Source organism: Ammospiza nelsoni, chromosome 6 (assembly GCF_027579445.1).
Source record: "Ammospiza nelsoni isolate bAmmNel1 chromosome 6, bAmmNel1.pri, whole genome shotgun sequence".
In the NCBI taxonomy this organism is placed as follows: domain Eukaryota; kingdom Metazoa; phylum Chordata; class Aves; order Passeriformes; family Passerellidae; genus Ammospiza; species Ammospiza nelsoni.
The window spans coordinates 65,123,144-65,144,685 of record NC_080638.1 but is presented as its reverse complement, the minus strand read 5'-3'; the positions used below and the strand labels follow the sequence as shown (position 1 = coordinate 65,144,685).

Genomic DNA, 21,542 nt, shown 5'->3' with positions numbered 1-21,542 from the left:
GGGGCGGCCCGGCCGCACGTCTGCGCGGCGGCGGCGGTCGGGCGGGCGGCTGCGGCTCAGCCGTGCGTGCGGCGGGGCGGGGAGGGCCCGGCTGCTCCAGCCCGCCCCGGCGCGGCGCGGCGCGGGGGAGGCGGCGGCTGCTCCATGCGGCAGCGAGCGGCGCGGCTGCCCGCGGCCGGGGCCGGGGCCGGGCGGAGGCCGGCGGCGCGGAGGATGGGCGCAGCTGCCGCCGCCGCGGAGGGCCGAGCCGCGGGCGCCGCGCTCCCCGCTCTGCCCCGCCGCAGCGCCCGCCGCCGCGGCTGCTCCGCCTGAGCGCGCCCGGCGCGGAGCGGCGCGGAGCCGCATGGCCCTGCCGCCGGCCGCCCCGCGCTAGCGGCACCCGCACCCGGGAGGCGCCGGCCCGGCGGCGGGGCTGCCCGCGCCTCGGCCGCGTCCGTCTGTCCATCCGTCCGTCCGTCCGTCCAGCGCAGCGCCCGGCGCGCAGGATCCCGCAGCGGGGTGCGGAGCGGCAGCGCTTGGCGAGGATTAACCTGGCGCAGGTACGCGACAAGGTCAGCGCCGGCGGGAGCAGAGCGGGGCGGGCTGCCCGGTGCGGGGCGATGCGGGCGGGCCGATGCGGGCGGGTTGTCCCGCGCCTCCCGCCCCCGCCGCGCGTGTGTGCATGTGCCGCCGCCCGCCCCGGCCGCCGCGCGGGGCCGTCCCCCGGCCGCCGTGCCCGTCCCGGCCCGGGCAGCTCCGCCGCGGAGCCGCGGTAGGATGCGGGGGGTGAGCGCCGGCTCGGGGCGGAGCGGCGGGCAGCCCGCCTGCCGCCAGCGCCCGCAGCCCGCCGGGGCCCGGCCGCGGCCGCACCCGCAGGGGACGCGCTCCGGCCGCCGCCCGTCCCCGGAGGCACCAGGTAACGCGCGGGGAGTCGCTCCCGGCACATCTGCATTGCACCGCGGTACCGGCCCAGGGGACGGGGCGGGGGGGAGGTGAGGGGCGGCCCGGCCGGTGCCGAACGTCCCGGTCAGGACGACCCCGGGGCGCGGCGGGGGCGCCGGGACGACGCCCTTCCCGGGAGGGCGGCGGCCGCGGGGAGCGCGGAGCGGCGGGGCGGGTGCCCGCGGACGGGCCGGGCCGGGCCTGGCCGCGCTGCCGCCGCTGCCCGCGGGACGGCGCCGGCGGCCGCCCGCGCTGAGCTGGGCTGGGCTGGGGATGCTGCGGGGCCGGAGATGCTGCCAGGCTGCGATGCTGCGGGGCCGCCCGTGCCGCGGCCGCCGCCCCCTCCGCGCCGCGCTGCCGCCGCCGCCCGGTTACCGGCACCGCTGGCGCTGCGGCGCTGCCCGAGCGGGCGGAGGCGCCGCTGTTCGCGGAGCCATCCCGGGGCGCTCTCGCGGGGCGCGGGGCTCTGTCGGAGGGCGCAGGAACCCCGCGGCTCCTCCGCCCCGGTCCTCCCGCCCCGTCCCACCGCCCCTGGCCGCCTCACGCACCCCGCTCTCCCCGCGGCTCTGTCCCCAGGGCCGCCGCGGTCCCCTGCGTCCCGGGATGCGGTGCGCCCCCCTCTCCTCCGTGCCCTCTGCCCCCTCCGTGGCGAACGCCGCCGTGTGCGGGAGAAGGAATGTAGGACAGAATGGCCCTTCCCCGCCGGAAGGTTCCCGCTGGGGAGATGGCAGAGCAGCGGCGGAGAAGCCGGCGGAGCCTCGCAGCCATGTTGGTGTCGGAGCATCAGCCCCGGCGGCTCGGGGAGCCCGGCTGCCGTGCGGGAACCGGCATGTCTGGGCCAGGTGCACCGGGGAAGCCTCTTCCCGGGCTGGTCCTTCCCAGCATGGACCGGGGAACAACGGCTCTGCGGCTCCTCTGCATCCTGGGAGCGCAGCTCTTCCCTTCCTCCCTTCCAGTCTGTTGCATCTCTGGGGCACTCATTATGTTGTGTGTGTGGAACAGAGGCATGTGTTGGTTCCAGCTGTGGTCATGAACTCGGCCTCAGCAGTCCTGCAGACCAGGGGTGGGACAGCAGGTGCCCCCAGTCAAGCCCAGCCCCGTGTGGCCTTTGGCTGAGTGCCGTGGAGCTGGACAGGCTGGGTGTCCCTGCCCTTGGCCATCGCGCTGTCGTGCTGGTGGTGATGCTCCCCACCCACGCTTCCATTTCGCATGTTCCTGTGTGACACGTGGTGCCAGCTCGCTCCTTTTGAGCATCCTCGGGCGAGCCTGCGTGCTCAGGGCTGCTCGGGCCGGCACAGCCGGGCTGGCGGGGCGAGGTGGATCCGTGCTGGAATTGAAGCCTGCTTGGCTCCAGCTGTGCCTCTGCAGATGGAGGGCCTGGGCTGGCCTGGCAGCAGTGATCCTGGCCGTGGCTGTGTCCAGGAGCATGGGGCAGTGCTGCCCAGATGGACGGTGTGTGCTGGCTCTGGTCTGTCCAGCTGTGCAGGGCTGCATCCCAGCTGCCTGGGGCTGGGTGCTCGGGGCTGTGTGTGCTGACAAGGGCTCCAAGGGCACCCTGGTGCTGTGTACAGCCACCCCTCGGAGCTGGCCCGTGGGCTCTGGTATTCCAGAGTCAATCCTGGCAGGTAGAGGTGTGCCAGGCCTGGCAATTCCACTGCTGGTCTGGGAGTCAGGTTTGGTTTTGCACAAGCAGCCGTAGCAGAGACTGAGTGTTCTCAGTGCCCAACACCTTCCCAATCCACGCTGCTAAATATATACTGTACTCAAGGGATTATGCATTTGTTTAAATGCATAATAAATGTGTTTAAATGCGTAAGGCTGGATCATAATGCACACCAGAGCTTGCCAGTTTGGCCTCCAGTTACAAGCCTCTCTAAGATACATCTCCTGGCATATTACCTCATCTTTCTGCTTTCAGAAAGAGCAGTTCTTGGTTTTATCATGGCAGGGCAGTCAGTGGAAGCAGATCCTGGATATGTCAGGTACCCAGTGCAAGTTAAAGCTGAGCTAGTTCTATTCAGCAGACACTTCCAGGTGCAGGAGGAGACTTGAGATTGACCCATTCCACCAAAGACATGCAGATATGGAAGTGGGCTCCAGATTGTCCTGTCCCAGTGAGAGCTGGTGGGCTGAGTGCTCGTGTCATCCTTACAGCCAAGAGAAGCTGCACTCACTGCAGCTCTGCTCGGGCTGGTGCCCCAGGGGCTCGGTTTGAATGTTTCATGCAGGTCTGTTGTCTGGAGAGGCTCCTGTTGGCCACTGAAGGTGTGAGTGGGGCCAGGGGGAGGAGGCTGAGAGGTGCCTCCCAGCCCAGGATCGGGGCTGGCTGGGAATGTGGGGAACCCAAGAAGAGATGTGGCTGAGCAGCATGGCAAGGAAAAACAGAACTTCCTCAATTTTCTGAGAAAGACTGGAGGGCATGCGAAGGCGGGTGCGTTGGAAGGATGGCCTTGGCACACTGGGTGCCTGCCTTGGGTAGGTGGAGCATGCCCAGGTGCCTGGAGGGCCTGTCCCTCTGCTGGGGCACGTGGGGTAGTTCAGAGGCTGGAGAGCTAATGGCTTTGCACTGCTGATCGATCTGCCTGTGCTTTCAGATGTGGTGAGGCTGGGTTTTATGGAGCAATCTTTGCATATTCCCTGCACAAGCAGCTGGGCCGAGCGCCGCTCTAATGGCCTCGCTATTAGCGGGCTCAGAACCCGAGCCAGGCTGAAAAGGCTGTGTAAGTGCTGCTCAAGCGTTTTGGGCCAGGCGTATTCCATGCATTAGAGAAGATTTGTACTCTTTGGACCAGACATCACTGAGTGTTGTCTATTTATACGCATCTAAATATATCCTCTGCAGTCTTCAGACTTTTCTAGCTAGTAGTAAAATTACTTTTCAATATCATGCTATTAAACCACGCTTGCTGACACTATCTGATGAAGTTTGTGCTGGGAGAGGCTTATGTGTGTGTGTTTGTTTTAAATAAAAACTATTCTTGAGGTAGTTACCTAAAATGCTTTGGAAACAAAAGCTTATTGTCTGTGTGGCTGGGTAGCAGGGAGAAATTTAGTCAAACAGGAGCAGTGCTTGGAGACATGCTCAAGCCTGGGAAATCAAATCCAAACCTTATCCAAAGTATAAGGTTTTGTTGCTGAAGAGTGAACCATTCTTTCTAGAAAGTTTATATCAAATAATCATGCACTTTGCAGCAAAATAGAAACATTTGCTTCAAATTAGTCAGATATACCTTCTGGTAGTCTGGAGTTTGAGATGTCGTTCTGAAAACAGAATGACGAATCTTGAAGTAAGGTAGGTGATGGAATTCCTGTGCAGTGCCCAGATCCAGGCTGGGAGGCTGTTCCCTGCTGCAGGGCTGGGTCTGCGTGCTGGGTGCAGGTCTCTGGAGCTGCTGTGGCTCTCAGTGGGCTCCCGAGGAGGGTGCAGACCTTGGCTGTGTCCCCCATAGCCCATGGGCTGCCTGGCTGGGTGCTGGGGACAGACATGGCTGGCTGATGCCTGCAGCCCAGCATGGAACAGTGATGGCCGTCCTTTTGTTTTCTGTGGCAGCTCTTGCTGTCGGTTCTCTGAGAGCTGAGAGCCTGCAGAGGAAGGGAAGGGGGCTGGTATTCACAGGGGAGTGGGTGATCTGAGGAGAGGAGAAGGCAGGGCTCTTGAAGAAGGCCCTGGCCCTGAGCCCCTGGAGCCAAAGACAGGTGCTGGTCCCTGGGCCACCCCAGGTCCCTTGGCTGGGGCTCTGGGCTCCACGAGCCAGAGGTCTGTGCTGTGGTGGCATGCTGTGGTGCCAGGAGCTGTGTCCTGCCCTGTGGGCACAGGTTGGTGTGAGGATGACTGAGGTGTCCGAGGGCTCCTTGCCCATGTGCCCCATCCCACGTGGCTCGCTGGCCACTGAGGCACAGGCTGGGCACACCATGAATGCTGCCTGAGGTGTCTGAGGGCTGTGTGCCCCATCCCACCTGGCCACTGAGGCACAGGCTGGGAGCTGGGCAGCATGTCTCCATGGGATAAATGGCTGTACAAGTCCTGTTTGTTTCGAGCAGGCTGGATGATGCAGAAGGTGGTTTGTCACAGGGCTAACTGAGGCAGTGATGGCAGCCTTGGTGGGTGCCTCTAATTGTGTGGCACGTGATCTCAGAGTATTTGAGCCAGTTCCCAATGCTGCAGAGCTCGTGTCCAATGCTGTGGTTTTGAGTTTGCTCTTGTAGATGAAGCTTCTCCCGAGGAACTGTCTCATGGCAAAACATTTCCATGAAAACATATGATTAGGTAGCTTTGCTTTAAAGTGGAATATCTTTTTTCCCTTGAAGTTTTTATTTAGGCTTCTCTGTCAAGATCGTGTTGGAATTCTTTTGGGTTGCAGACAGATAAAACTCTTCAGTTTTTGTTGCCTCAGCATTGTTTCATTGCCAGAGAGCTGATATTCCCTGTGTTATTTATTTCCAATTATTTATGCTTCCTGGTCTCTGTAGTTGGCCATGGGGGATGGAGAAGCAGGAGCCCACCACAGTGAGCTGTGACAGCTGAGTCCTGCAGCAGGACTCACCAGCTGTGGGACAGCAGTGTGCAGGGAAAGCACAAACAAAGAGGAAAAGGCACGCTGGAGAAAGCCACACTGAGAGGAATGCCCAGGATGTGTTCATAGTTCCCTGGTGCTGCTGCTCCTGGGATTGGGATGGGATTGCCTTAGCACCTCTGGGCAGTCATGCAGAGACGTTCTGCTGCACATGGCTGACGTGCTAGTTCTTTGTGCTTAAGCCAGGCTTAAGAGTTTGCCTGCCATGTGAAATGCCCAACACAGGGAGGCAGGTGCCACTGGCACAGGCAGGCAGGTGCCATGGGCGTAGCAGGCAGGTATCACTGGCACAGGCAGGCAGGTGCCGCTGGCACAGGGAGGCGTCAGGACAGGAAGGCAGGTGCCACTGCCACTGGCACAGGCAGGCAGGTGCTGTGGGCACAGGCAGGGAGGTATCACTGGCCCAGCAGGCAGGTGCCATGGGTGCAGGCAGGTGCCACTGGCACAGGCAGGCAGGTGCCATGTGCACAGGAAGGCAGGTGCTGTGGGCACAGGCAGTCAGGTATCACTGGCACAGGCAGGTATCACTGGCACAGCAGTCAGGAATCACTGGCACAGGCAGGTGCTGTGGGCACAGGCGGTCAGGTATCACTGGCACAGTCAGCAGTCACTGGCCCAGGCAGGTGCTGTGGGCACAGGCAGTCAGGTATCACTGGCACAGTCAGCAGTCACTGGCACAGGCAGGTGCCGCCGGCAGCGCCGCTGGGCCCGCAGGAGCTGTGCCATCGTTGCCGTGTTCTGCACCGCGCTGTGCCAGCCCTGATGTAAGGCTCCCTGAGAGGGCCCGTGGGAGCGGGTGTGAGTAAGGCGAGCGGGATGTGTCGCCCTGTGAGCCGTGAGTCAGTGCTGCTGCTGCCGGTAGGGGTGTTTCACTGGCAGGAGCCTGTGCTGCCGGCTGTGCTGCGTGAGCTGCTGCTGCTGCTGCTGCTGCTGCTGCTGCTGCTGCTGCTGCCAGAGCCGGGCGCTGCTGTGGGCAGGCTGGGCACGCTGGGTGTCACTGTGCCGTGGGCAGGCTGGGTGTCACTGTGCCGTGGGCAGCTTTGGTGTCACTGTGCTGTGGGCAGGCTGGGTGTCACTGTGCCGTGGGTAGCTTTGGTGTCACTGTGTCGTGGGCAGGCTGGGTGTCACTGTGCCGTGGGCAGCTTTGCTGTGCTCGTGGCTCCTCTTGACGTCAGCCTCGTGTCTCATCTCTGCCCGTGCCCAGCTGCAGTGACGCTGCTCTTGGGGACCAGGCTCCAAACTGCAGTTCCCTAGAAGTGACTGCTGCCTTCCTGTGTCTGAGCCTCAGCTTTGGCTGCCTCTGGGGACACTCTGCTGTGTCACAGGAGGGCAGGGAGGGCTCTGCACACCAACAGTACCCTGGGCAGAAGAGCACCATCGCCCTGAATGCCACACATAAGCCTGGGCAAGCTGACATAGACAGCTGAGCATCTTTCAGCTATGGTGTAAAGAACCAGGATAAGAGCACAGGCCCCAGTCTAGGCTGTACTGCTGCTGTGGTGTAAAGAACCAGGATAACAGCACAGGCCCCAGTCTAGGCTCCAGTGCTGCTGTGGTGTAAAGAACCAGGATAACAGCACAGGCTCCAGTCTAGGCTCCAGTGCTGCTGTGGTGTAAAGAACCAGGATAACAGCACAGGCTCCAGTCTAGGCTCCAGTGCTGCTGTGGTGTAAAGAACCAGGATAACAGCACAGGCCCCAGTCTAGGCTCCAGTGCTGTCCTAGCAGGTCCTGTGCAGGGGTCCTTGACCTGGCTGTGATGGGTTAAAGATGTGCTCCAAGTGCCTCCAGGTGACCACCTGTCCTCATAGTGTGGGTGTGGTAACGTTCAGGCCCCATATGCTGTGCTGAGGACCAGGGATGGGGATGAACATGGGGACAATCAGCCACCCTGGTGACATGTGGCCTCAGAGGCTCAGCCAGCAGAGCGCCTGCATGGGGACTCCTTTGTGGGCTAGTTGTCGCTTGCTGCCCTGGCACATTGGGCCACTGAAAACAGATGTGTCCTTGTCCCCAAGTACATGGCAAGGATTGCATTTAATGACTGGGGGGTGCAGCCTCCCTTCTAGTAGTCCATGTTCTTGCACAGAGCCCCCTACTCATCTGCAGCTGGGTCCTGCAGGTGTCCCAATGCACCCCCTCTCTGCATTCCCCCTTTGGTGATCTGTGAGGATCCCTCCATCTGGTGTCCTGATATGGCTGAAATGAGTTGCCTCCCAAGGGCTGGCATTCCTGTTGTGTTCATTATTGCCCTGAGCTGGCCACACCTAGCATGTGTTATTTGAAGCATTCTGCATACATGCAGCTTCTGTGGATTGAAGCAATGCCCTATCCTTGCCTGTCCTAGAAGGGAAACATGATAAACGCTGTGGGAAAAGGCATGGTATGTCAGGGTGGGTGGTGGCAGCTGCTGTTACTGCCAGATGAGCACTCTGTAATTTCTAGGGGAACAGATGAGGACAGTGTGTTTAAATGAGCATTGTGCTGGTATCCAGGTGGGTGCCAGCTGAGCTACCCAGGTGAGTGCCCTGTGATTGTGGTACTGTGTGCCCCAGCAGCTCTGTTCAGCCCTGCCACGCTCCGCCAGCTCTGCCAGGGCCTCCCGTGGTGTCCCCAACAGGCACAAAGGGCTCGCTGAGTGAGCTTCATTTCTTCTAAGGAGCATTAAAGAAGCCAATCAATGTACAGAGTCTGTGACTGCACTTAAATTCCATCTGGAAAGTTATAACAATAAATAAAGAACAGTAACGAGGAATGAAATTGTGTGGCCAGAAGGATGCGAGACTTGGAATGCTGGGGAGAGGCTGGACTTGCTCCTTGCCATCTGGAATTTGGGTTTAGGTGTTGATAAGGTATCCAAATGTTTCCCCAATGCTCAGTAATGCATCCCTGGTTTGTACTGGGGATGTGAGGAGACGTGAAGGCTAAAGGATGAGAGTGAAGGACAGCAGTGTTACAGATCAGAGGGATCACTCCTTCTCCAGGGGTAGCACACGTTGTTCCTGTGATGGCAGGCACAGAAAATCTAACCCAGGCATCTGGGGAGCAGCACACACATCTGGCAATCTGGGTGTCCCTGTGGGGACAGGATAGAGCATGCAGGTCCCAGCTGCACTGCATGCATCATGCTCGGTGCCCTCCATGCTGCTGGTGTAGCCAGCAGTGCTGTGTGGCCAGCATGTGTCCGTGCCCTGTTCCATCCTTGTGTTCCAGCTTGCCCTCAGCATGGCCAGCAGTGCTGTGTCTCTGTGCCATCCCCTGTGGCAATCCAGCATGTGTCCGTGCCCTGTGCCATCCTTGCCCTCAGCATGGCCAGCAGTGCTGTGTGGCCAGCATGTGTCCATGTCCTGTTCCATCCTTGTGTTCCATCCTTGCCCTCAGCATGGCCAGCAGTGCCAGCTGGAGCAGCAGGGATGGTGGTTTGGGTGCTGAAGTGGATTTTGTACAGCAGAGGCCTGGTCCTGAGCTGGGCTGTGTGTGCATGGGGCCTCATGGAGCAGATACCTGCCTGCTGCAGGGCATGGTTTCCCTCTGCCAAGGCTTTTGAAGTGTGCTGACTTTCACAGATATATGGTTCTGGTTTACATCTGCAGCAGCAAGTTGTGTGAGGCAGCAGAAGGGGATTTCTGGGGTGAGAAGATGGACGAGGAAGAGCTGTCTCCCCTCCGTGTGTGTCAGGGCACTCAGGTGGGACCGTGTGGGCAAGGTCCGGTGAATTGAGTGTGGATGGAGGCACTGCGGGGGCTGCAGTGCTCCCCTGCCCACAATGCTGTGCCTGGAAGGGGCACTGGTGTGGTCACCCTGCCCTGCACACTGGGGTGGGCAGCAGGGCTGGGGGCTGGAAGGACAGGGTCTGACTGCCAGCTGCTGCTGGTGGTGCTGGTGGTGCTGGTGGCAGCTCCACAGCCTCAGGAGCAGTGCTGGGGCTGCTGCCTGTGGAGAGAGCAGAGTGCTGGCTCAGCTCCCTGCCCAGCTCAGCCCAGAGCCGACTGCTGGCATATGACACTCGTTATCTCTGCAGCTCAGAAACGCAGTGCTCAGGGCATCCTGATGGATTTGTGACACTTCCCATGGGATTCTGTGCTCATAAACCAATTAAAGGATTACATCCTTGTAATGTGGAGAGTGTTCTTTGTTTATTAAGTAATGCAGGTATAATTCAATTAGTGACAGACTGACCTGCTGATGTCAGATGTGGATGCCAGGCAGGTTGGCCTCAAGCTCTGCCCCCCTAGATGGGAGCAGCAGGAGCTGAGGGGAGCAGCTGCCCCTCCTATAGCTCCCTGTGCCCAACAGGAGCCGTGGGAGTTTGTTATGGCTTTTGCTGACGTGTTTCCTTTACAGAGTCACAGAATCCCAGAATTGTTTGGGTTGGAAGGGACCTTATGGCTCATTCCACCCCCTGCCATGGCAAGGACACCTTCCACTGTCCCAGGCTGCTCCAAGGCCACTCCAGCCTGGCCTGGGGCACTGCCAGGGATCCAGGGGCAGCCACAGCTGCTCTGAGCACCTGTGCCAGGGCCTGCCCACCCTCAGAGGGAGGAAGTTCTTCCATAGAAATGAAATGGTTTATTATTATGAATGGTTTCAGGCTGAGCTGAGTGTGTACTGTTTGTCGTGGCTCAGAAAGCCCTGTGTCACCAAACGGTGTCCAGGGCACAGCCCATGTCCCTGTGCCTCCCTCTGGGTGGCTGTGGGTAGCTGCAGTGCCTTCCCTGGCCCCAACTCAGGCTCTGCCATGTGCTGCTCCCTGTTCCTGCAGCACTCTGGGCTGCATGAGTGCCTCGGGCTGCAGAGGTGAGGTGTGTGCTCTTCTGGTGAGGTGCACAGTGCTGAGGGTCCTGTCCCCAGAGAGATCCCTCTGCTCTGGGCCTTTGGTGAGGTCCTGTCCCCAGGGAAATCCCTCTGCCCTGGGCCTTGTGAGATCCTCAGTACAGAGAATCCTGTCCCCAGGGAGATCCCTCTGCCCTGGGCCTTGTGAGATCCTCAGTGCAGAGAATCCTGTCCCCAGGGAGATCCCTGTGCCTTGGGCCTTTGGTGAGGTCCTGTTCCCAGGGAGATCCCTCTGCTCTGGGCCCTGTGAGGTGCTCAGTGCAGAGTCCTGTCCCCAGGGAGATCCCTCTGCTCTTCTGGTCAGGTCCTGTCCCCAGGGAAATCCCTCTGCTCTGGGCCTTGTGAGATCCTCAGTGCAGAGAATCCTGTCCCCAGAGAGATCCCTGTGCTCTGAGCCCTGTGAGGCCCTCGGTGCAGAGAATCCTGTCCCCACGGAGATCCCTGTGCTCTGGGCTTTGTGAGGGCCTGTCCCCAGGGAGATCCCTCTGCCCTGCTCCTCTGGTGAGGCCCTCAGTGCTGAGGGTCCTGTCCCCAGGGAGATCCCTGTGCTCCTCTGGTCAGGGCCTGTGCCCAGGGAGATCCTGTGCTCTGGGCCCTGTGAGGCCCTCAGTGCAGAGAGCCCTGTCCCCATGGGGATCCTGTGCTCTGTTCCTCTGGCACAGCCCGGGGCAGGCCGAGGGCTCCAGGTGTTTTTCCCTCTGGAAAGGGGAGGTCAGGGCTGCTGGGTGGCTCGTGGTGCCTTGGCACTGCCTGGGCACCTGTCTGCCGGGAGAGATGGGCAGGAAAAGAAGTGTAACACACCCTGTACAGCAGTGCAGGAGTGACTCTGGGGTAGAACATGACTGATTCTGCAGATTTGGAGAATAAATTACAGTTCACATCTCAGTGAGTGGTGGTTTGCCCCTAGGTGAGTGACAGTGGAACTCGGACAGCACACCACCAGTGTGGCTGGGAACAACTGGGTGCAAGAGGTGTTTCCAGACAGCCAGACCTTTCCAGAAAGATCAGTATGTTTCATTGTCCTGAATAATAAATGCTGCTCAGAAGCCTGCTATGGTTTTCTGTGCAATCTTAGGACAGAATTGCACTTAGTTTGCTGCACATATCAAGCAAAATTGAATGCAAATATAATATGGGAAAGGAGGATCTGCACATGTGTGAGCTAATAGAGGCACAAAAGCAGCTCGTGTAGCCTGGCACTGCTGGAGGAAAATAAGCACCTGACAGCAGAATTATCTCTGAAGACCACAGACTGACTTGTAAACTGTGGAATAAATTGCTCTTATTTTGTAGCATTTATGTGCTCAGCTGCACTTCACAGGGTTTTGCCTGTCTGGCAATTCCTGTTTGTCAGGTGGAAGCCCTGGGCTGCTGGGGGCTGGCAGCTAGTGAGCTCTGAGCTGGGCAGAGGGCACAGCCTGGCAGAGAACGCCTTGCCTGGCAGAAGGTGCCAGGTGAAGGGGCCAGGAGGGTGAGCTTGGCAGAGGGGCTGAGGGTGTGCAGAGGGGGAGCTGCCCTGGCCCTCTCTCCCCTGCAGGGCAGTGGCAGCCCCAGCCCTGGGCAGAGGGTTCCTGCCCTCGTGGGCACTGGCACTGAGGGTTCCTACCCTCCTGGACGGTGGCACAGGCTGCCTGAAGCATGGTGCTGCTCCAGGGGCTGCCCCTGCCTGTCTGTGACACTGTGAGACCTCTCAGGTGCTGCTTCCATCACTGCAGCTCCAGCAGCTCCTTCCAGTCCTTCCGAAATGACGAGATGTGAATTGCTGCTCTTGGGGACAGCAGTGGCAGCTCAGGATCTCCGTGCCCAGTGCCAGACTGGCAGCTCCCTGTGCCCAGTGCAGGCTGGCAGCTCTGTGTGCCCAGTGCCAGGCTGGCAGCTATGTGTGCCCAGTGCCAGGCTGGCAGCTCCCTGTGCCCAATGCCAGGCTGGCAGCTCTGTGTGCTCATTCCCAGGCTGGCAGTTCTCCGTGCCCAGTGCCAGGCTGGCAGCTCCCTGTGCCCAGTGCCAGGCTGGCAGCTCTCCTGCCACGCTCAGGCTGACAGTGATCAGTGATCCTCTCCTCGTGTGGTTCCTGTTCCTGTCCTGGTGCCACGCAGTGCCAGGCTGCTCCCCTGTGCCCTGTTCTGCTCCCAGGTGGTGCCATTCCAGCCTCAGGGCTCTGTGCTCTGGCACAGCTGGGTCGTGTGGCTGTGGGAGGCAGTTTTGGTCCTTCAGAGCGTCAGTTTGTGTCGGTGCACAGCCGCTGTGCCCCATGGGTTCCATTGCGGTTTGGCACTTGGGGGCAGGCAGGAGCAGCAGTCCCTGCCGTGCCCCCTGCTCCTGAGGTCAGCATCACAGGGCAGGATGGAGCTCATGGGGCTGGAGAGATGGGAGGGGGCTGAGTACTGCTCAGGGAAGGGGAAGGAGGCACTGGAGGCATGGATGTCCAGTCCCAGCACATGAACACAGTGATGGAAACAACCTGCCACGTCTTGGTGACTTGGAGCTGGTGCAGACCCGTGCAGGTGTTGGCTTCCTCTGCATGGTATGGGGTGACCTGTGCTCCTGGGGCTGGGCAGGGCTGAGGGGCAGGCTCAGCATGGGCTGGGCCTGTGCTGATGGAGGGTGCAGCCTCCCAGCAACGGGGGGGAGGAGAAGGAGGCATTCCTGGGCTGCAGCACCCGTGCAGTGGTGCTGGGCTGCTTGCAGCACCTGTGCAGTGGTGCTGGGCTGCAGCACCCGTGCAGTGGTGCTGGGCTGCCTGCAGCACCCGTGCAGTGGTGCTGGGCTGCCTGCAGCACATGAGCAGTGCTGCTGGGCTGCAGCACACAAGTAGTGGTGCTGGGCTGCCTGCAGAACAGTGGTGCTGGGGCTGTGGGCAGGAGAAGGAAGGCTGTAATGCTGTATGGGCACGGTGCTGGGGACAATGTGCTCCTGTGTCCCTGTCCTGCCCATGCTGGGCATGGAATGAGTCCTGCAGGAAGCTGTGTTTGTCGGACTGATGCCAGGAAGATTGTTTGCCTTTTCTTTTCTATACCTTTTCTGTGACTTTTACGTACCCTCAGTATTCTTAGCATGCATGCTTGTAAGTCCTTAAATCTGATAACTTGGCATAGTCCTGGTATTCTGTTAGGCCAGGAGACCAAACATCCTAAAGGTCTCCTAATAAACCTTACACTATCTTGGGAAACCCAGGTCCTCTCTAGAACACATCCTGTGAATTGGAGATCTGGCCCACCCAGGGGAGAATTCCACAGATGGGGGAATGTCAGGCCATTCATCCAGGCCTCCCACTGGGGCATCCTTGCTAGATATGCTCATTTTGAGCTCTGTAAATGGCATGTGTGACCCATGGTGTGCGTGCATTGCATTGTGTTCCACCTTGGTGCAGTAGTATACCAGTAAGGGTCCTCATTAAAATACTGAGATAAAAACCCCTTATCCCTTAGCTGTATGTGCTCTCAAATGTGTAAAACCAGGGAGAGGCATCAGGGCCTCATGGCTGATGTCAGTGCCCGTGTCACACAGCGGGTTTGTCACACTCTATCAGTGTCCCCAGGGTTAGCACAGGGCACGGGGCTGGTGGCTGGAGCCTCTGCTCTGCCTGTGGGCTGGGCTGCTGTCTGTCACCCTAGGTTATGAGGACACCAGCCTTCCAAACAGCATCACTTGGCTCTGCAAAACCTCTGTCTCAGTATAACTCCAGCTGTGCTCTGGTGGTGTGTGTGTGTGTGGAGTGCCCAGGTGTGGTGAGGAGAGTGCAGAGGTGGCTCTGACACTGGGGAGTACTTACATGAGCACAGCTGTGTCTCACTCAGGTTGTGTGGGGGACAGGCTGCCTGGGAGTGAGGAGATCCTTCTCTGGGAGACCCTGCTCTGGGAGATCTGGGGATTGGTTTGTTTCTTTCTGTGTGAGTTTAACTGGTGGCACATTCCCTAATTACCATGGGTGAGGCACTGGGGCATTGCCCTGTCCCTTCCCAGCTGTCCTGAGCTGTGACAGGCTGTGGACAGAGCTGCTGCAGGGGAACCCAGTGTCCCCATGTCACCCCTCAGTGCCAGAGCAGCAGAGGAGGAGCTGCTCTTGTGCCTGGCACTGCCCCAGGCTGTGACCGTGTTCACGGGGGTTCTTGGATGAGGGAAGAGACGAGGATCTGACTCCATATTACAGAAGGCTGATTTATTATTTTATGATATATATTACATTAAAACTATACTAAAAGAATAGAAGAAAAGGTTCTCCTCAGAAGGCTAGCTAAGAATAGAATAGAAAGGAATGAATAATAAAGGTTTGTGGCTCAGACAGAGAGTCCAAGCCAACTGACTGTGATTGGCCATTAATTAGAAACAAGCACATGAGACCAATCCCAGATGCACCTGTTGTATTCCACAGCAGCAGATAACCATTGTTTACATTTTGTTCTTGAGGCCTGTCAGCTTCTCAGGAGGAAAAATCCTAAGGAAAGGATTTTTCATAAGAAGATGTCTGCGACACACAGTCCTGTTCATGGGAGCTGTGTAGGGTTACTGTGCCCACAGAACCAGCAGTGCTGGAGCTGCTGACTGATGGAAGGGCTTGGAAATGAGCCAGTGCTGTGAGCAGGGTTGGAAGTGCTGCCCAGGGCATCATTCTGCTCTGCTCTGCCCCCTTGCTTGGACACTGAAGTAATTGAGTTTTCTCCAGCTCCCCCACCTCATTCTTAATTACATAAGTGAATGAGAGGGCTAGACAGCAAAAGAGATAGGCAAGGGAGAGCTTAGACAGCAAAGCTGAGAATGAAAAATAAAAGTTATGGATTCCTTAAAGAAAGATTTTTTTTTCCAGTGAAAGGTTTTCTTATTAAAAGAAATGCAATTGGCGTCAGATCTTTGCAGTAGAAATTAAGTGCCTGCAAAAGAATTTGTGTATCTCAAGAATCTACAGTACAGCAGGAAGGGCATAATGCCTTTGCTTTTCTGTTGTTTTCTTTAATATAAGAAAACTTGAATTAAAACAATGGTGAAACAGTTTAAAAGCCAATCAACAAGAACACAACTGTTTCAATGTTGGCAGATAGCTGTGGTACTTGTCTGGCACCGGGATCTGCTGTCCCCTCACACTGTGCAGGGCCTGCCCCTGTCCCCTCTGCTGTCACCTGTCCCCCTCCCTGGGGCCGCTGCATCCATGTTTGAGCTCAAACCTCTGGGTGCTTCCTGAGCTGTGACCGAGGGGCAGCTGCTCCTGTGTCAGCAAACAACCAGCACATTGTGAGGAAAGCTTCTCTGCTACACATGGCCTGTTTTGGAATGCAAAGTGCCCTTCTCAGAGGGTTTCCCACCTGATGATGTTTCCCTGTACTGGGGCGGGTTTTGGTGTGGCCTGCCCGGGTGGGGCTCTGTGGGTCCCTGGGGTGAGTGGTGCTGAGCCAGGCACCCTGGGCCTGGCTGGTTCCCTGTCGCCGCATGTCACAGACATGTTTTATGCAAAATCCTTTCCTTAGGATTTTTCCTCTTGGGAAGCTGAAAGGCCTCAGGAACAAAATGTAAACATTGATTATCTGCTGCTGTGGAATGCAACAGGTGCATCTGGGATTGGTCTCATGTGGTTGTTTCTGATTAATGGCCAATTACAGCCCAGCTGGATCAGACTCTCTGTCTGAGCCACAAACCTTTGTTATCATTCTTTCTGATTCTATTCTTAGCTTAGCTAGCCTTCTGATTAAACTTTGTCTTCTATTCTTTTCGTATAGTCTTAATCTAATATATATAATAAAATAATAAATCAGCCTTCTGAAACGTGGAGTCAGATCCTCGTCTCTTCTCTCAATATAAGACCCCTGTGAACACGGTCACAACTGCAGGCACTGCTGGTGGCACTAAGCCCATCAGCCTGGGGATTTGGGCTCTTCAGAAATAATTCTGAGGAGGAAGATGGATTCTTGATCTGTCCAGAGTGAAACAAAAGTTAAAAAAACCCTACTGGTGTTCCCTGCCATCATCTCTGTGTTTGCCTCTCACTTTCTCTCATCTCCCTGTGCAAATCCAAGGAGTGTCTGAGCAGCAGGAGTGCCTGGATGGTGTTTGGGTTCTCTGTGTCCCCTGTGTCCCCCGTTCCCCCTGTTTGTCCCTTCCTGCCAGCCCAGCTGGGGTTGGGGGCTGGGCTGGGACAGGGACAGGTCACACTGACCCATTCCTGTGCCACGGAGCTGGGAGAGGAGTGTGGGAATCTGAAATGCAGAGAGCTCCCAGAACTCTGGGCCTGTCAGCCAAAACTGAGAATATAACCCAGGATTTGATCTGAGCCCTTGGGAAAGGCTCCCAAACTGAGGTGCTATGTGGTATTTTCTGAGGACCTCCACTGAAGAAAGGAAATGATGGATCTGACTCCATGTTCTTGGAAGGCTTATATTATATTATATTATATTATATTATATTATATTATATTATATTATATTATATATTAAAGAAAGGATACAGAGGGCTAAAAAGATACTAAGGAAAAACTCCTGACTCTTTCCAGAGTCCCAACACAGCTTGACTGTGATTGGTCATTAGGTCAAAACAATGAAGCAATCACCTGCTGGATAAACAATGTCCAACCACATTCCAGAGCAGCAAAACACAGGAGCAGCAAATCAGATAAGAATTGTTTTCCTTTTTCTCTGAGGCTTCTCAGATTCCCAGGAGAAAATCCTGGGCAAAGAGGATTTTTCAGAAAATGTGGCACTGCTAGAAGTGGGAATGTGGATTTATAGTTTAAAGCAGAGGCACACCGAGCTAAGGAAAGGGAAGTTTAGAGTTTTAGAGTTTAAGATATAAAAATAAAAGTAGTTCCAGAGGTAAACAAGGAGTTTAGAATGCAGCACTGTGGGTTTGTGTGCCATAACATAGGTGCTAAGGAAGCTCACACTGTAGCACGGGTCCATAAGACAAAATATTTAAGTATTGGGTTAAAAACATAAATATCCTTGTTGGCAGTGTTCTTTTGGTCAATAACTCATTAAAAAGTCTTGTAACTAAGACTCTTGTGACCTTCTGAGCCATGCAGTGAAGATGTGAGCTGAACTTACTCTTCCTGCCTGCGTAGAAGATAAGAAAATAAACCAAAACTAAACCACATCATCCAAAACGACTCAGAGGTCCTGTCTCTAACTTACTCAGAACTCCCCACTAGTGAATTATCCCAGATGAGGAGCAGTGATATATTTTTAAAGAGGACATTGTGTGGAGGGCAAAGTGTCTCTCCCTCTCTGCTTTGATTTCTGGGCATAATTTGAAGATAACTCAATTAGCTGCAGTAAAGTCATGCTGATTTACTCAGGGTAAGAGTTTGAGGTTCCTTGTTTTGTTTCTACACGCATTTCCCTGCACGATGCTGCCCTGCCTCCTCTTGTGAGAGGGAAACTGTGTAATTCTCCTGATATTAATTAAGAGACAATTATGCCAAAATGTATTAAAAGGGAAATAAATAAGTGTAGAACATGCCCAAGCTCCAGATGGCAGTGCCTGGCCTGGCAGCCCAGCAGGGGCTTCTGTGGGAGCAGCTGTGGGGCTGAGGGGTCTGGCTGTGGTGCCGCTTGGATCCACCTGGGCTTGGTTTGCCTTTGGAAATGTGATGTTTGGGGAAGGCTCACAGAGGGGGGCACTCAGGGCACAGCTGTGCTGGGGCACTCAGGGCTGGAGTGGGTCTGAGGTGGGTCTGGTCACACAGGAGGGCACGCAGGGCACAGCTGTGCTGGGGCACCATGAGCTGGAGTGGGTCTGTGCATGCCCAAGTGGGGCACCCCATGGGCTCCATCCCCTCGTGGTGGGAGCGCTGGGGGTGAGTGAGGAGATGCTGTGTGCCAGAGCTGTGCGTGCTGTGTGCTGTGTGCTGTGTGCCAGAGCTGTGTGTGCTGGAGCTGTGGGCTGTGTGCTGGAGCTGTGTGACAGTTCTGAGTGCCACACCTGTGTTCTGGAGCTGTGTGCTGACCCTGTGTGCTGACCCTGATGCTCAGAGCTGCTGACCCTGTGCCAGTGCTGCCCCTGATGCTCAGAGCAGGGCTCCTGCTGCTGCCCTGCTGTGCTGGTGCTGGGCAGGGCAGCCCAAGGGCAGGGGGAAGGTGCTGCCCCTGCAGGCTCCATCCCAAGCTCCATTCCTGGCCAGAAGGGCTGGAGGAGGCGGTGCTGGAGCTGGCAGTGCCCAGGGGGAGCTGCGGTGCTGGGTTCCCTTTTGCTGAAGGGTGAAGGGTTCTGGTGTCCCACATGGGCACACTGCAGGCTGCTGGGCAGTCCTGGCCAGTGCTGCCTGCACCTGGTGGGTGTAACTCTGAGCTGCCTCTTGGGTTGGTTCAGAGGAGAACGCTGCTCCTGAGAGCCCTGGGGAGGGGGTTTGGGAGGGTCAATATGGGAAAAGGTCACCAGGACCTCCCAAGATCTTTGCCTTCTCCAGGCCACGGCTGGAATGCCAGATGAAGGCTCCTCCAGCAGGGCTGCAGGCATGTAGCACAATGGACAGAGCCTGGCGTGGTCCTGAGCAGCTCCTGCACAGCTGGCCACAGCTGGATTGGGTGTGAACAGCACACCTGCAGCCCTTGTGAGGCATCGCTGCAGGACCAGCCCCAGCTGTGCAGCTGGATTGTTTGGGCTGTGGGTGGCCATCTGTTGGCACCCGTTTCTTGAGCTCTGTGTAATTCTTGCCATAGCAGCACGATTGATCACATTTTGAAGCAGCAATTAAAATCTAAATTTCTTTGCCAAAGCCTTAAGTATGTCTCTTATCTGAAACGCTCAGACTCTTTGCTGAGTGAAGAACATTAGGACCAAGAGACCCATTAAATTTTCTGGCACAGACAAAGGAGATAAATCCTGCAAACTGATGGGATCGCATGTGGCAGATCTGATGGTGTCTGCTTCATGCACTGAGATGTAGAGGAGGAAAATTACCTTTCAGAATAATTTCTCAGGGCTAGAAGTTTTGGAAGTGGCTGTCTTTTCTTTTTCCAGAAATCTGTGTAAAGTGGTTTGATCTCGTCCAGCTGAAGGGAAACCTGTTTTATTTGCTTATGTCACTTTTTCTGTTCCACAAGGTGTTGGGAGCAGAGGAGAGGACACAGTGGCACTGTGTCAGCCCTGGCCTGAGCAGTTCACACCATCATTGCCCCGCTGTTCACAGGCTTTTCACAGCTGTCATTCTGATGTAGGTGAGGTCACAGACAGTCCTGGTCCAGCTTCTCCTGGTGGCAGTGATGCTGTGCCCCACTAATCCATGCAAGTCTGGGATCTGTGGTTCATTGATGGGAGTAGCTCAGCTCTGAGCAGTGCTCTCTGGCCAGAGCTTCCATCCCAACAACTGCAAACACCAGTGCCAGCATTGCCCCAGAGGCCCTGACTGCAGGCCTTAGCAATGTGAGGTGACAGGGGTGGAGAAGTGGCCAATTAACAGGTGAAATAATGAGGCACGTGCTTGTTAGTGTCCTGCTGGCACCTTGTTCAAAGCTGTGGGTGGGGAGCACCTGCTGGGAGCCAGCAGCACTGGGCTGGGGGGCTGCAGGGGTCTGCAAGGGGGCTGCAGGGGGGCTGCAGGGGGGTTTCAGGGGCCGAGTTTCTGCTGCAGCTGCCCTTTGACCACCCTCTCATGCCCACATCCTGCCAGACACTGAATTACAGAACCAGCGGGGCTGCAGGAGCTTCCCAAGAGCCTCGAGTCGTGTCCCAGCCCAGAGCCCTGAGTGCCACCTCCAGGAATGCCTGGGACTCCTCCAGGGATGGGCACTCCCTGCCTCCCTGGGCCCCCCGTCAGTGGCTGACAACCCTTTCCATGAAGAAATTCCTCCTATGCCCAAGGGTTTAATTCTTTGCCCCACTGCCCAGAAATGCATCTGCACACTGAGGGCCTTTTTTGTGCCTAAATATCTGTATTCTGAGATTGGTGGGAGTTTTGTTATGAACACATTCAGCATCCTCAGGTCAGGTACCAGGAGCAGGAGGAGAACTACACCCGCGATACAAACACAAGCCTGTTAAGGGCTGCACCTCACAAAGCAAAGCAGGAAATACTTTGGGGTGATACAAAAGTTTTCTATGATTATTTCTGTTTCCCATTTGCAAAGGAGTAGCAAAGTGCAGACTCATGGCAGCTGTTTTCTACTGCTGCAGGAGCTAAGAAAAAGGTTAAAAAGTTTAAGTAAGGCAGTTTAAAAGTGGCAGAGCTGTATAACTGGTACCCAGGAGTATTAAAATAATTGGCCGAGGAGCTCCCTGAGACAGTAATGGTTTATTTTTAACAAATCCTGAAATGCTGAAGATGAACCAGAGGCATGGGAAAAGGCTAATGAAAATTGATAGAAAAATTAAATATGATTTAGTCTAGGGGGAATTGTGCCATCTGCTCCTCCTGGGCTGGATCCCTCTGCCACTCCCCTCCCTCACTGTTTGCGCCACTGGCTCTTCCTGCATTCCTGGACAATAAAGCAGCGACGTCTCCTGTCCTGCCTGCTGCTGTTGGGTGTTGCTGGCACAGCACAGCCGTGCCAGCCTCTCTCCAGCCTGTCCTGGCACGTTTGGTGCTGATGCCACCAGAGGCTGTGCGGCAATGCTGCTGCTGGAGCCTGGTTCCATGGCAGTGCCACAGCCCCGGGTGTGCCCAGCCTGGCAGTGCCAGCTGGCCAGCTGTGGGGTGTGACTGCGTGATGGGGGCTGACCAGCAATTGAGCAGTTCTGTCCCTGAGCGTGGGGACACCTGCCACTGACATCTTGTATGGAAAATCCTTTCCTTAGGGTTTGTCCTCCTGAGAAGCTGCGAGGCCTCAGGGACAAAATGTAAACAATGGTTATCTGCTGCTGTGGGATGCAACAGGTGCATCTGGGATTGGTCTCGTGTGGTTGTTTCTAATTAATGGCCAATCACAGTCAGCTGGCTCGGACAGAGAGCTGAGCCACAAACCTTTGTGATCATTCTTTTCTATTCTATTCTCAGCTGGCCTTCTGATGGAATCTTTTCTTCTATTCTTTTAGCATAGTTTTAATGTAACATATCACATAAAATAATGAATCAGCCTTCTGAACCATGGAGTCAGATGCCCACTGTTCCCCCATCCAAGAACCCCTGTGAACACGGTCACAGGCACCAGAGCCAGGTGGGTGTTCCTGATCCTGACTCACCAGCCCCATCCCAGGGCTGTGCAATCCTTTCACAGGATTCTGAGGTTCTCCCGTCTCCATCCCACCCAGCCCAGCTTTCCCCACATGTTTCCCTGAACATGGAGGCCTGGTTCCA

At 56.5% G+C, this 21,542-nt stretch overlaps 1 protein-coding gene across 2 annotated transcripts in view; it reads left to right on the top strand.

Moving 5' to 3' along the window:
* The first annotated feature begins 333 nt into the window (after positions 1–333).
* The window catches only part of LRFN5 (leucine rich repeat and fibronectin type III domain containing 5), a 40,823-nt gene continuing 19,614 nt past the window's right edge, over positions 334–21,542 (top strand). For both annotated transcript variants that reach the window (XM_059474416.1, XM_059474415.1), the window contains exon 1: positions 334–539. The gene's annotated coding sequence lies outside the window, so the exon portion shown is untranslated. The remainder of the gene's footprint in view (positions 540–21,542) is intronic.